Below are 13,234 nucleotides of genomic sequence, written 5' to 3' on the forward strand. Positions count from 1 at the left end.
AGGAGAAGATGGAGTCCACAGGTTTAGGAAGAAACCAGCTTTAGCCGATGGGAAGGTGATGCTGCAGAATAAGGTGTGTCTAGAGATGGTGTCAGGAGTGACTCCTGCATTTCCTGGAGGCAGGGGGGAAGGTGGGCTCACTGGAGCACCGGGGCTTGAGGAGATGGTCCACCATGTGACACAGTGAGAAGCTGAGGTGTCCAAGGCACCATGGAGGGGCAGGACCACACAGGGTGCATGCCAGGCAGTTTGCAGCCCTGGCCTGGCTAGGGGCTTCCATAGCACAGTGCCGCAGCTGCTGGGGCACACACCAAGGGATCAGGCACACGAAATGCTCAATGACACACACAAACATAATTTCCCCTGACTTGTACAAAAAATAGGGTGATCACTCCGCTCTGAGTTCCCACGCAGTGTTGCAGACTCATTTTCAGAAACGCCTTTTCTTTCTGCCAATCTGGAATTCTTTCCGGGCTCCTCGAACACCTCTAAGAATCCACAACCTTAGACAGAGGGCTGCCTGGGGCCTTTCCCTTCCGGCTTTCCCCAGGCATCCACACCTACAACACCTGGGACACGCTAACACTCACAGGCCAGGTGAACACATGCTTGACTGCTTTCCATATGTACCGAGGGCTGCCCATGACCTCTGTGAGTGACCTTTCCGTCTGGACCATACGCAGTGCATCATCGAGGGAGCACACAGCCCCCGTGTGCACAAGGTCATGCTCCAGAAGCATCACTCACCTGCATGTGCACCCTCTCAAGGCACAGCCAACTCCACTTTTCCACTGCAATTAGTACACAGTAATTATTACCCAAACCCAGCACGTGGAAACGTGGTCTGCAGCCTACATGGACTGTGTTTCCAGTGAGTTCTGTCCTTGTGTGCAGCAGGGAGGCGGCTACCAGGTCACAAGCATTCACCTCGGAGTGCACATGACGATGACCAATACAAGCCTGATGTCATTATCGGAGCCTCCTTCAAGGATGCTGCTCCCTCCCCACAGTGGTCTTGTTACTCTATAACTAGAAGTTTCTGAGCCACCAGCTCCAGAATGCAAGGCCCAAAAAGGGCCCTGTTACTCTTTTACAAGCAACCAGAGCAGAAACGAAAATGTCACCAACCTCCCAGAAAGAAACTGAATTATTCATCTGCAGCATTCACAGCCCCATGTGTGAAGTTAACGGGGGTTGTCCCCCTTGTTGTTCAGGCTGAAAAGTTTCCATGACTAGATGTGGGCACTCCTGTCCGACCTCGTGTATCATGCCTGCCTCCTTCCTGGTGGCCACACAAGGACATGGGTACACGGCCCTTGCACTTGTATGAGCACGTGCCCACCCTTCTCCTCATGTCCTCACATCCCCAGCTTCCTGGCTCCTTACACCGTAGAACCTGGATGACCTTGTGAAAACACACACATCTGATGCTCCCTCCGAGGTCCCTATACCACAGCATCCTTTGAGTTCACAGCCATCCGGTTCCTACAATTCAGCCCCAAAGGAGACTAGGGCCATCAGTTACATAAGGACATACATGGTGGAGGAGTTGATTTCATTCTCCTCCTTTGAGTTACCTGAACTTCTTACAGTAAATGTGTTATTTGTTTAATCCCGGGGGGTGGGGGAGGGGGAACCACACCTGGGAGCGCATGATTCTTTTCTTTTTTTTTTTTTTTTTGAGACAGAATCTCACTCTGTTGCCCAGGCTGGAGTGCAGTAGTACAATCTCAGCTTACTGCAACCTCTGCCTCTCAGGTTCAAGAGATTCTCCTGCCTCAGCCTCCCAAGTAGCTGGGATTCTAGGTGCGCACCATCACGCCCAGCTAATTTTTGTATTTTTAGTAGAGACAGGATTTCACCATGTTGGTCAGGCTGGTCTTGAACTTCTGACCTTGTGATCCACCTGCCTCAGCCTCCCAAAGTGCTGGGATTACAGACGTGAGCCACTGCACCCAGCCTCATGATTCTTATAAATTGCTGCAAGGATATGCCCACAGCAGAAGCAGGGAGAGCTGGCAGTGGCATGTCCCACAGCCTCAGGCTTGGAGAGCAGCCCTCCCAGCCCCAAGGGCTCTCCCAGGGCTGGAGGTGCTTAGCCAGCTGTTTATGCATACGTTACACATCCCTGCAGCAGAAAGAGAGTCAGCCTGTCCAAAGAGAATCATTTGCGAGAAGACACCGAAAGACTAGGGTAGTCGTGGTGTCAGGCCTGCTCATCCAAACGACTTTGATCACTGAGAAAACTCAGCGCCGTAGGATGGCTCCAGGGATTGCACAGAACCCCACTCCACTCCACCTGCAACAGGTATTTCCAAACCCTCCGCATTTGCAGAAATCTATTTTCTTTTTATTGCTCATAAATCACTCTATTTTAAACCTCAGCGTGACACAGATTTTTTAATTAAGTGAAGCAAAACTAATCTCACTTGAAGAATCACTACAAAACTGTGACCTTTTCCCTCACATAGGAAGATGCTACAATATCAGGGTCAGGAACCAAATTCCCCAAAGTCCATCAGTGAAAAAATGTCTACTTTATGACCTAAGATGAAAGCTGACAACAGAGCGTTCAGAAGGACACACCGTCAACTGTCTTCAGTCCCTGACTCACCAAATGAAAAGTGACGGCAAAGCAATCTCTGCTTAAACATCACTCTAAAAACATACCACTCCTTTTGGCCTTATTTTTGTTGGGTTTTTCAAACAGGCTAATTTGTGGCCTTTATTGGAAATAAACAAAACATAAATAAACCTATCAACCTATCAACACGCCACTATCAACACGCCACTCAGAATAATCACCTCAGACACCCTGGAAAAGTGGTGAAAATCTCATCCCCCCTCTAAGTGGTGGCTGCGGGTTTCTTCTTACTCTGGTATAAGGCTGCCCAGACTCTCCCAGCGTGTAATGCTTGTGTAATGCTCGGGGGCAGCAATCTGAAACTTCTAGAGACACTGAAGTCCTGCAGGTCACTGGGGTAGCTCCTATTAACTTACCACTCAGGCACCAAAGGCTACCCCAGGGCTTAAAAGCCTTAATGTCCCTCCTAAGGCACCTCATTTGCTGCTCCCCAAGGGGTACCATGTAATCCAAGGGAATCCAGCCCCATAAGAATCTGGTAATACCTAGGACTACAGACTACAGTCCTGATTAGACTGGTTCCACACAGAGGCTGCATTTAAAACACTAGCTCTGAGGTCCTCATATGTTAATACATTCCCAATTCCCAATATCAGGAAAGAAGGAAATGTTATCGCTACAGACCCCACAGACATTAAAAAGGAACATGGCAAACAACTCCGTGCACAAAGAGTCAACAACTAGAAGAAATGATCAAATTTCTCAATAACAACCAACCACCAAAATTCACATAAGATGAAATAGATACCTGAGCAATACTATAAACAGGAAAGAAATAGAATATGTAGTTAAATACCTTCTGAAAAAGACATCTGAAAAGGCTCAGAGATAGTTTTACTGGCAAATTCTACCAAACATGTAAGGAACCTAACAACAATTACATACACTCTCTTCCAGAAAATAGAGGAGGAAAAAACATTTCCCAACTTAAATGAGGCCAGCACTACCCGGATAGCAAATCCAGAAAAAGACATTACAAGAAGACTATAGGACAATACCCTTCATGAACACAGATGTAAAAATCCTCAACCAAATATTAGCAAACTGAATCCAGTAATATGTAAAAATAATGCACCACAGCCCAAGGGAGTTGATTCCAAAACACAAGATTGACTCAGTGTTCAAAAATCAATAAATGCAAGCCACCTACTCGCAGAAGAAAAAGCACACAGGCATATCAATTTATATAGAAAATGCATTTAAAAAATTCAACATCCATTCATGACAAAAGCTTTCAGCAAACTAAACCTAGAAGGGAACTCTCTCAGCCTGACAAAGGGCATCTATGGAAAACTCACAGCTAACATCATACTTCATGGTGACAGACAGATGCTTTCACCGAAAGTCGGAAGCAAGGCAAGGATGTGCTCTCACTACTTCTCAACATTGCACCAGAAGTCTTGGCTAAAGAAACAGGGCAAGAAAAAGAAAGGAAAGGCACACAAACTGAAAAGAATGAAATAAAATGGACTATTCACAGACGGCATGACTGCCTATGTAGAAAATTCCAAGGATTTCTTTTTGTACAAAAAGCTCTCAGAACTAATAAGTGAGGTTAAGCAAAGTCAAGAGGGTCCAAGATCAACAACATAAAAGTGGTCATATTTCTATAGATTCTATCAACATTTGGGAAATTGATAAAGTGAACTGCATCAAAATTAAAATATTTGGCTCTGTGAAAGACGCTGTTAAAAGAATTAAAAGGCAAGCTAAAGATTGAGAGAAAATATTTGCAAATCACATATCTGACAAAGAACTTGTATTTAGAATATATAAAGAAGTCTCAAAACTCAATATCAAGAAAATAAACAACTCAATTAAAATATGAGCAAGACTTCAACAGATACTTCACCAAAGAGGATACACAGATGGCAAATTAGCACATGAAAAGATGTTTTACATCATTAGCCACTAGGAAATGCAATTAAAACCACAATGAGCACATTATATACACATTAGAATGGCTTAAGAAAAAAACTTAACAATACCAGGTGCTGGTAAGGGTACACAGTGATGTGGCTGGTGAGACTGTAATATGGTACCGCCACACTAGAAAAGACTTGGGCAGTTTCTTATAAGAATAAACGCACACGGACCATATGACCCAGCAATCCCACTTCTGGACATTTATCAAAAGGAAATGAAACTGCATGTTCATAGAAAAGCTCATACACAAATGTTTACAGCAGTTCTGTTCAAACACACAATGGACTTACCGAGGGACAAAAAAAAAACCAAACTATTGATACCTGCAACAGCTGGAATGAGCCTCAACGGCACTGTGGTGAGTGAAAGAAGCCAATCTCAAAAGGCTATGTACTGCGTGGTTCCATTATATGACATTCTTGAAAAGGTAAACTATAGGAACAAAGAGTAGCTCAGCAGTTATAAGTGATTGGGAGGGAGGTGAATATAAAGGGATGGTATGGGGAGTTTTCTTGGAGGATAGAATTTCTCTGTATTCTAACTGTGATAGTGGTTACACCATCTGCACATGTCTTAAAACTCACAGAAAGGCACACTGAGATAATCATTCTTATTGTGTATTAATTTTAAAAGTAAAGGAAAAGGAAAAACAAAATAAAATGACTGCACCAATTTGATTGAAATGTCTTTTAAAATACCTTTATTTTTAGCCAGACACAAAAGGACAAACACTGCGTGATTCCACTTATAGGAGGTCCCTAGAGTAGTCAGTCACAGCGACAGAAAGGGGAATCAGGGCTGGGGAGTTATTTAATGGGTACAGAGTTTCCATTTGGGATGATGAAAAACCTCAGGAGATGGAGGGTGGTGATGGCTGCCCAACAATATGGATGTACTTAATGCCACTAAACTATACCCTTAAACATGGTTAAAATGATCAATTTTATGTTTATTTTACCACAATTGTAAAAACTCACGTTCTTCCACAAGAATAGATTTAGAAAATTGTATTTGTATAAAAATAAAACAATAAAAGAAGTTCAAAAAGCAAAAAGCTAAAGTCTCTCCCCACCACACTCTCCAGATAACATCACTGTCAACAGCTTGCTGTGCTTCATGTCAGATGTTCACAATCTTTATCATACACACTGGCTCAGGTGCATGCCGGCTCAGGTGCATGCCAGCTCAGATGCACGCCGGCTCAGCTGCATACAGGCTGAGGTGCATGCCAGCTCAGGTGCACACCAACTCAGATGCATATAGGCTGAGGTGCATGCCAGATAGGGTGCACGCTGGCTCAGGTGCATACAGGCTGAGGTGCATGCCAGCTCAGGTGCATGCCAACTCAGGTGCATATAGGTTGAGGTGCAAGCCAGATAGGGTGCACGCTAGCTCAGGTGCATACAGGCTGAGGTGCATGCCAGCTCAGTTGCATGCCAGCTTGGCTGCATACAGGCTGAGGTGCATGCCAGTTCAGCTGCACACAGGCTGAGGTGCATGCCAGCTCAGGTGCACACCAACTCAGGTGCATATAAGCTGAGGTGCACGCCAGCTAGGGTGCATGCTGGCTCAGATGCATACAGGCTGAGGTGCATGCCAGCTCAGTTGCATGCCAGCTTGGCTGCATACAGGCTGAGGTGCATGCCAGTTCAGCTGCACACAGGCTGAGGTGCATGCCAGCTCAGGTGCACACCAACTCAGGTGCATATAGGCTGAGGTGCACGCCAGCTAGAGTGCATGCTGGCTCAGATGCATACAGGCTGAGGTGCATGCCAGCTCAGCTGCATACAGGCTGAGGTGCACGCCAGCTCGGGTGCATGCCCGCTTAGGTGCACACAGGAATAGGGGCTTCTAATTCTGTGATTAAATGTGAAACAGAGGTCCTGGGTCAATTTGCACAATCCTTTTGACTTTAAAAGAGTCATGCTCTTTGCTTCCCACAAGAGGCAACTGAAAAGTAAGTAAAACACATCCCAAGGGTGAAGTCACTGGTGGAGAGTAAAGAACACAAGATGGCAGCCACCAAGGGCTGGGGAGTAAAAGTACTTCACAATTTCTGACTGTTGTAAGAACTCGATGAAGGCCAGAAAGGAGGAGGAGATGGCAAAGTTAGCTGGGATTGAGAAGATGATGGAGACAAGACACTTATAACATGGACAGGAATGATCACTGGGCGTCCAAGAACAATTTATGAAAGCCAAATACACAGCCTTAAAATAGAATGTGGACCTAAACACCGAGAAGCACCCCCTTTGTAAAATTTGTGACAAAAATTAATTTGAGTGGAGTTAACAGTCCTAATGGCATGGTGGACCCAAGAGCCAAATCACCGCTAGCAAAACGGCAGAATTCATATAGCATTCAAAGATGTCCTGCAAGAGCTTTAGGCCTAATGATGTCAGTGCTTAATGATGTCTATGGAATATATGAAACTTCCTCAGCTGCGCGAAGGCCAATGTTACAAGTTAATCAAAAGGAAAAACCTCAGGTCCTTCCCCTTTTCCCCCATTCAACTTAAGTAGTCTTCATTTCCCACAGTAGTAAATTTTCTAGATACATCTTGTAGACCTCAAAGTACTGGAGAGGGCCAGGCATGGTGGCTCACATCTGTAATCCCAGCATTTTGGGAGGCTGAGGTGAGAGGAGTGCTTGAGCCCAGGGGTTTGAGACCAGCCTGGGCAACATAGTGAGACCCCATCTCTATAAAAAATGTAAAAAAATTAGCCAGGCGTGGTGGCACACGCCTGTGGTCCCCAGCTACTCAGGAGGCTGAGGTGGGAGGATCACTTGAGCCCAGGAGGTTGAAGTTGCAGTAAGCCAGCACTGCACTCCCGCCTGGGCAACAGAGCAAGACCCTGTCTCAACAAATAAAGTATTGGAAAGAAAGCGCTCATTCAACTTATCTTAAGATACTGTAAGATATCTGCCACTTTTCCTAAGATATTGTAAATGATACTACATTTTGAAATATGTAAGTTGTGCTATAACAACAACAACAACAACAAAACATCCTAGGCCTGAGCAAGCAGTGCTCCATTCGGAGCTGACCCGAACCTTAAAAAGAAGCGAAGGCCGGGCACAGGGTCTGACGCCTGTAATCCCAGCACTTTAGGAGGCCGAGGCAGGACGACTCCTTGAGTCCCAGAGTTTGACACCATCCTAGGCAACACAGCAAGACCTCATCTAGAGGTCTAGATGAGGTTTTAGTAGACTAAAAATTTAAAAACTAGCCAGGCATGGTGGTGCACACCTGTGGTCCCAGCTACTCAGGAGGCTGACATGGGAGGACTGAAGTTCAAGGTTGCAGGGAGTCAGCCTGGGTGACAGAATGAGACCCTGTCTCAAAAACAAACGGCCGGGCATGGTGCCTCATGCCTGTAATCCCAGTACTTTGGGAGGCCGAGGCAGGTCGATCACCTGAGGTCAGGAGTTCGAGACCAGCCTGCCCAACATGGTGAAACCCCATCTCTACTAAAAATACAAAAATTAGCCGGGCATGGTAGCACATGACTGTAATCCCAGCTACTTGGGAAGCTGAGGCAGGAGAATCGCTTGAACCTTGGAAGCAGAGGTTGCAGTGAGCCGAGATTGCACCACTGCACTCCAGCCTGGGCAATGCACTCCATCTCAAAAAACAAAACAAAACAAAACAAACAAAAAAACAAAAAAAGAAAGAAGTGAAGGCAGACAGTCAGAGGGCTACAGAGACTCCAGGCTGGTCAATCAGTGACAGAAATTTGAGTTCCCTTTCTCAGGTCCTCCCCAGGCATCCCCCAGAGAAGTAGGGCAGAGAGAAGACGGGTACCATGCCCACAGCAGCACTCTGGGTCCCCCGAGGGCTGCCTTCACGGTCCCCATCCCAGCCCAAAGGAGTTCCAGCCACTCTGCTGATGCATGGCACCAAGTTCTGGGCTCAAGTGCTCCCACCTCCCCCTTTGGTTGCCAAGAAACCTCCCTCCAAAGATGTCCAAATTCAAACTGCTGCTTCTAGACACCTGGCACCAATAAACCCCAAAGATAAACACAGCCTGACTCATTTACCCAGCCCTGTGCATCGCAAGCATTTTAGCCATAATTAACCTTCGCTTAAACCCTGTGTTTGTGCTTGAGTTTACCAATCACCAGCATTCGAATCCAAATAAGAACATCACAAAGATTACAGTGGACAAATAAAATATAAACAGATCCAAATGCCTCCATGTTCTTAATTACTAGCTATGTTCCTTTGTATACACAGATGAAAGCAGCAACTAAATAGCCTGCATAAACTGCGTTTACATGAGTTTCTCTCTGTATGACCAGAAGCACTAAAACTCACCTGCAGAACCCCACTGAGCTTCAGAACCCGTGGGTGATTTTTGTTTTTTCAGTGTGTACACTTCATTATCGTTTTCAAGCCCACCCTGGAAGAGGACAAGGGCTAAAACATGAAATATTAAGCCACTCTCCCCCAAGCTATAGACACATGTAGCTTGACAGACACATGTCAGCTTCTGCCTGACAGACATGTCCCTCAAAGAAGAGAAAAAAGCCAGACGGATTCTTCCCACACCACCACGTTCCTCCCGGCCAAGCCTTTCCGTAGAGAAAGGCCAAGCTGGGTTCAAGACCGGAGACTCTGCTCTCAAGTCTGTGACTGTCAGCCCCTGCAATAGGGGTCCCTGCTGCGGACGCCCCTGGTGTCCCACCCTGAAAAGTCCCAGAAAGCACTTCTGAGAGCAGCAGCTCTGGCTTTAGAACCTGAGGAGGGTGCCTGGGGCTACAGGGAGGGTTTCACAGCTGCCCTGCTGGCACCATGTGGTCACCAGACCCCTCTTTCTCCCCAGCTCCGGGCCCACCCCGGAGGAGGCTCTCCTGGGGAAAAGGGTCGAGGTGCAGGATGAGAAAGAACCTGCAGAACCTGCAGCTGGAGGACAGACCAGCCACAACCTGGAGGCCATCCTGGGCTGCCAGGAATGACCTGGCTTTGTGAGAACCAGTGTCACAGAGGCTGGGCAGGAAGCCCCAAGGGCCTGAAAGCAGGTGGGACTGAGACCCATGTCCCCACCCACCTGGGAGCCAGAAGGGGCCTGCTGGGTCCCCAGATCCTGAGCCTCAGCCAGCAAGAAGCAGGGAAGGGGACACATGCTGACCACCAGTCCCAGGAACAAACACCCACTCCTGCCAGCCCAACCACACCAGGACCGGTCCATGGGTCACAGCCTTGGCATGGGCTCAGCTCCCCACTCCCACCACACGGCCAGTGACCTGAGTCCCTCCTACCTCTGTGACCAGCTCCACTCTCTCACTTGCTCACCCATCAATCATTCATTCACTCCAACATTGCACCTGATGGAAAAGAAAGAGAAGAGCCACCTTTACCAGTCCTGGAGCTGGCACCCCTCTGCATTCCCCTACTGATCCATCAGGCAGCTCCCATCCAGTCCAGACCAAGCCTGCCGTGGACCACCAGGCTGTGTTTCTCCTGCCTCGCTGTGACTGTTTACGGAAGAATTCACAGGATGGCACACAGGTCTGATAAGAGCACGCCAGGCACACGGGAGGCCAATGTCAGCAGGCTCACAGAGAGCGGGAAACAATGATATGACCACGGCTTGCACAAACATTTTTTTTCCCAGAAAAAGAAAATACCATGGAGGCAGAGCTCCCAGGCTTTCTGCTAATAAATGCCTCTAGCATGTCCAAGCCATGTCACATTTTGAAGGAAAATGAAGCAGTTTTTGGAAGGAGGACAACAGGAATGGTCCCCAGAGGCACCTAAGGTATTACTGATGCTTAAATATGGGGCCAGTGGTGACCGGAATGAAGCAACCATCCTAAGAAGCAGAAGGTCGGCTGAGGTGTGAGCGCAGCTTGCACAAGGCCCCGGACCTCGCTCCTGGTGCCATTAGAATGTGAGAAGTGCCAACCTTCGGCCACCTCATGCTGGCCCGATGATCTCTGGGCAAGAATAACAAGCCCTGCCTCCTCTGGGGCAGGCTTCTGGGAGCAGGGCAACTCCTTCATACAATACACCTTGAGCAAGCTCACACACCTTACCTAGGGCCCGCACTGGTTTATAAGACATAGCATGCCACAGGGCCCGTGCACTGGGGAGCACTGACCAGTGTGATGGCTGATGTCACATGTCAACTTGGCTGTGCCACAGTACCCAGATATCTGGCCAATCATTATTCTTGATACTTCTGTGGAGGTATTACTTTTTTAATGAGATCAACATTTAAAGCAGAGGCTTTGAGTAAAGCAAATGACCCTCTGTAATGAGGGTGGTCCTCATCCAATCAGCTGAAGGCATGAATAGCACAGGCTGACCTCCCCCAAGGAGAAGAGCAGAAAGTTCTGCCTCCAGACAGCCTTCCATTGAGCTGCAATTCTTCTCTGGGTCTCCAGCCTGCTGTATATTTTAGACTCGTGGCATCTCCACAGTCAGGTGAGCCAATTCCTTGTAATGTCTACACACACATACACATGCACACACCCATTAGTTTCACTTCTCTGGAGGACCCTGACCGACACAATCAATCAGGGACATGGCAAAGGTATCACGCCAGGCTCCAGAGATGCCTCCAATCACCTACTTCGGAGCAGAACCTGACTGTGGAAGGAAGCCCCCATGACCACATGGCACCAACAAAAAGTCATGCCTGTGAAGGATCTAGGCACATACACAATATTTGGCTGGGATACTGGGCTGACCTGTCCAGGGATAGGAGAGCCGACATATCTGACCCCAGAGAAACACACCACATCACTGTACTACCATGTCAAATTCTCCCCAGGCCATTTCACTTTAGACAAGCTGGAGGCATGGAGGAGAGTGGGGTGAGTTTTATCTTTTGGCTAAAAATACAACTAAGACTTCTGTAAAATAAGTTCAGTAAGCCTCCTAATGAGAAGAGACTCCTAAATCCAAGAAACTCTCCCAGAATGCAGACTTCCAGCATGCTGTGCACTGCTATTCTGGAACCTATGAGCACACATGTGCAGGCAGGCACTCACACACACATGCATATATGCACAAGGTACATGCACGTATACACACACACACAAATGCCCACACACATTCACATACACACATGCATGCACCCCCCACACACACACACACACAAACATGGCCTACTACAAACACTGCTAATTTCTTTTTCTGGGCTCCACCATTCGCAGGGGCCATCACATGTCCTGCTAATCAATGCCTTGACAAGAGTAATGTACACCAAGGAAAACAGTCAAGGGTGTGGCAGACTGGAGAGACCTCCACTGAAGGCCCCAGGGACACACGGCACACACAAGGGCACACATGGCTTCGTAGCACACTGCAGAACATACACATCTATGACACAGTGGTGAGCAAATAAAGCAAGGTGCATACCTCTGCGTGGCATGACCGCGGCTTTGGGGAAACACCCCCTCTATGGATGTGTGTGTACTTATGCATGCACGCATGTGTGTGCATCTGAAAATCGCAGAGAAAAAAATTCAGAAAGGCAGGTTGTTTATGGCATTTACCCAGCACAATGAAAGCTTTCACTCTTTGCTTTCTGTCTTCATTTTCTGCGCAATAAAAATGCCATTAAAATAATGGAAAAGTTAGTCAGCACATCTTACTTCCTGTTCACACTAAATATCCAACAAGTATTCTTGTAGAAACACTCCTTAAAAGCAAAGGCCCCACCGACAGAGAGAAAAACTCGCATAAAAAAGATAGAAGGCACCTTTCCTGTTTCCCCTCTGAGTCAACATGAACTTATTTTACAAAGCAGAGAGTTTCCACTGTACTCTTATTTCTACAGCTTCCCACAAAGGCAAAAAGCAGCCGTGGTTTCCATTTTCCTGCTGATAAAGCCCTGCTGAAATATATCCTGGAGAAGGTGAAAGCCTGCCAGCCCTGTCTCCGCCCACCAGGGCCACCAGCTCAGCCCGGGCAGTATCTCAATTGCCTTCTTGTGTGCTGTAACAGGTTGAAGAGATGCAATCTTGTTTGCAAAAAGGGTCTTTCTAGATGTAAGAATCTCAAGATGAGATCTCCCTGGGTTATCTGAGTGGGCCCTAAATCCAGGGACAAGTGCCCTTATAGATACACTCAGAGGGAAAGACAGACGCAGACGCCACGTGATGTTGGAGCAGAGACTGGAGCAATGTGTCACAAGCCAAGGGACACTGGGGCCACACAAGAGGGAAGAGGCAGGACGGAGGCCCCCCTAGAGCCTCAGGGGAGCGTGGCCCTGCTGACACCTTGATTTTTACTTCTGACCTCCAGAACTGGGAGAATAAGTTTCTGTTGTTGGAAACCACCCAGTGTGTGGTACTTTTTATGGCAGGTACCAGACATTCATCCCTATGTCCCCTGTGCACCTATGAAAAGGGATTGTTTCCTTCATGGTTCATTTACAGAGAAAGCAAGAAAGCCCCCAATACACAGACTATGAAAATGTGTGGGATGAGATGAAATGAATCATCCTCACTGCACCCTTGTTAGGGGTCTGCCTCTTGTTCACACTCCACTCTCCCACCCAAAACCTGAGTCCTATGGCCCCTCATCCCCCACCCCACCCCACCCCACCCCACCCCAAGGCCCTTCCTTCCCCCTCCTTGGGCAGCCACCACTTTTGTTCCTGTCACTGCTGCTGTGTTGCATGTTACCCTGAACTCAGCAGCCTGCAACAT

The 13,234-nt window shown here is 47.5% G+C and overlaps 1 protein-coding gene and 1 pseudogene across 12 annotated transcripts in view; one reads left to right on the forward strand and one right to left on the reverse strand.

Annotated features, from left to right (window-relative positions):
• SEMA4D (semaphorin 4D) overlaps positions 1–13,234 on the reverse strand; it is a 137,044-nt gene that overhangs the window by 104,868 nt on the left and 18,942 nt on the right. Inside the window, exon 1 of one of the 12 annotated variants that reach the window (XM_055350829.2) lies at positions 9,833–10,070. The exons of the other annotated variants lie outside the window; for them this stretch is intronic. The gene's annotated coding sequence lies outside the window, so the exon portion shown is untranslated. Of the gene's footprint in view, positions 1–9,832; positions 10,071–13,234 lie in introns of those variants that run through there. 12 annotated transcript variants of the gene reach the window in all.
• Positions 6,583–9,529, forward strand: LOC101132587 (ubiquitin-conjugating enzyme E2 variant 1-like; annotated as a pseudogene).

The sequence above is a fragment of the Gorilla gorilla genome, chromosome 13 (genome assembly GCF_029281585.2).
Source record: "Gorilla gorilla gorilla isolate KB3781 chromosome 13, NHGRI_mGorGor1-v2.1_pri, whole genome shotgun sequence".
In the NCBI taxonomy this organism is placed as follows: domain Eukaryota; kingdom Metazoa; phylum Chordata; class Mammalia; order Primates; family Hominidae; genus Gorilla; species Gorilla gorilla.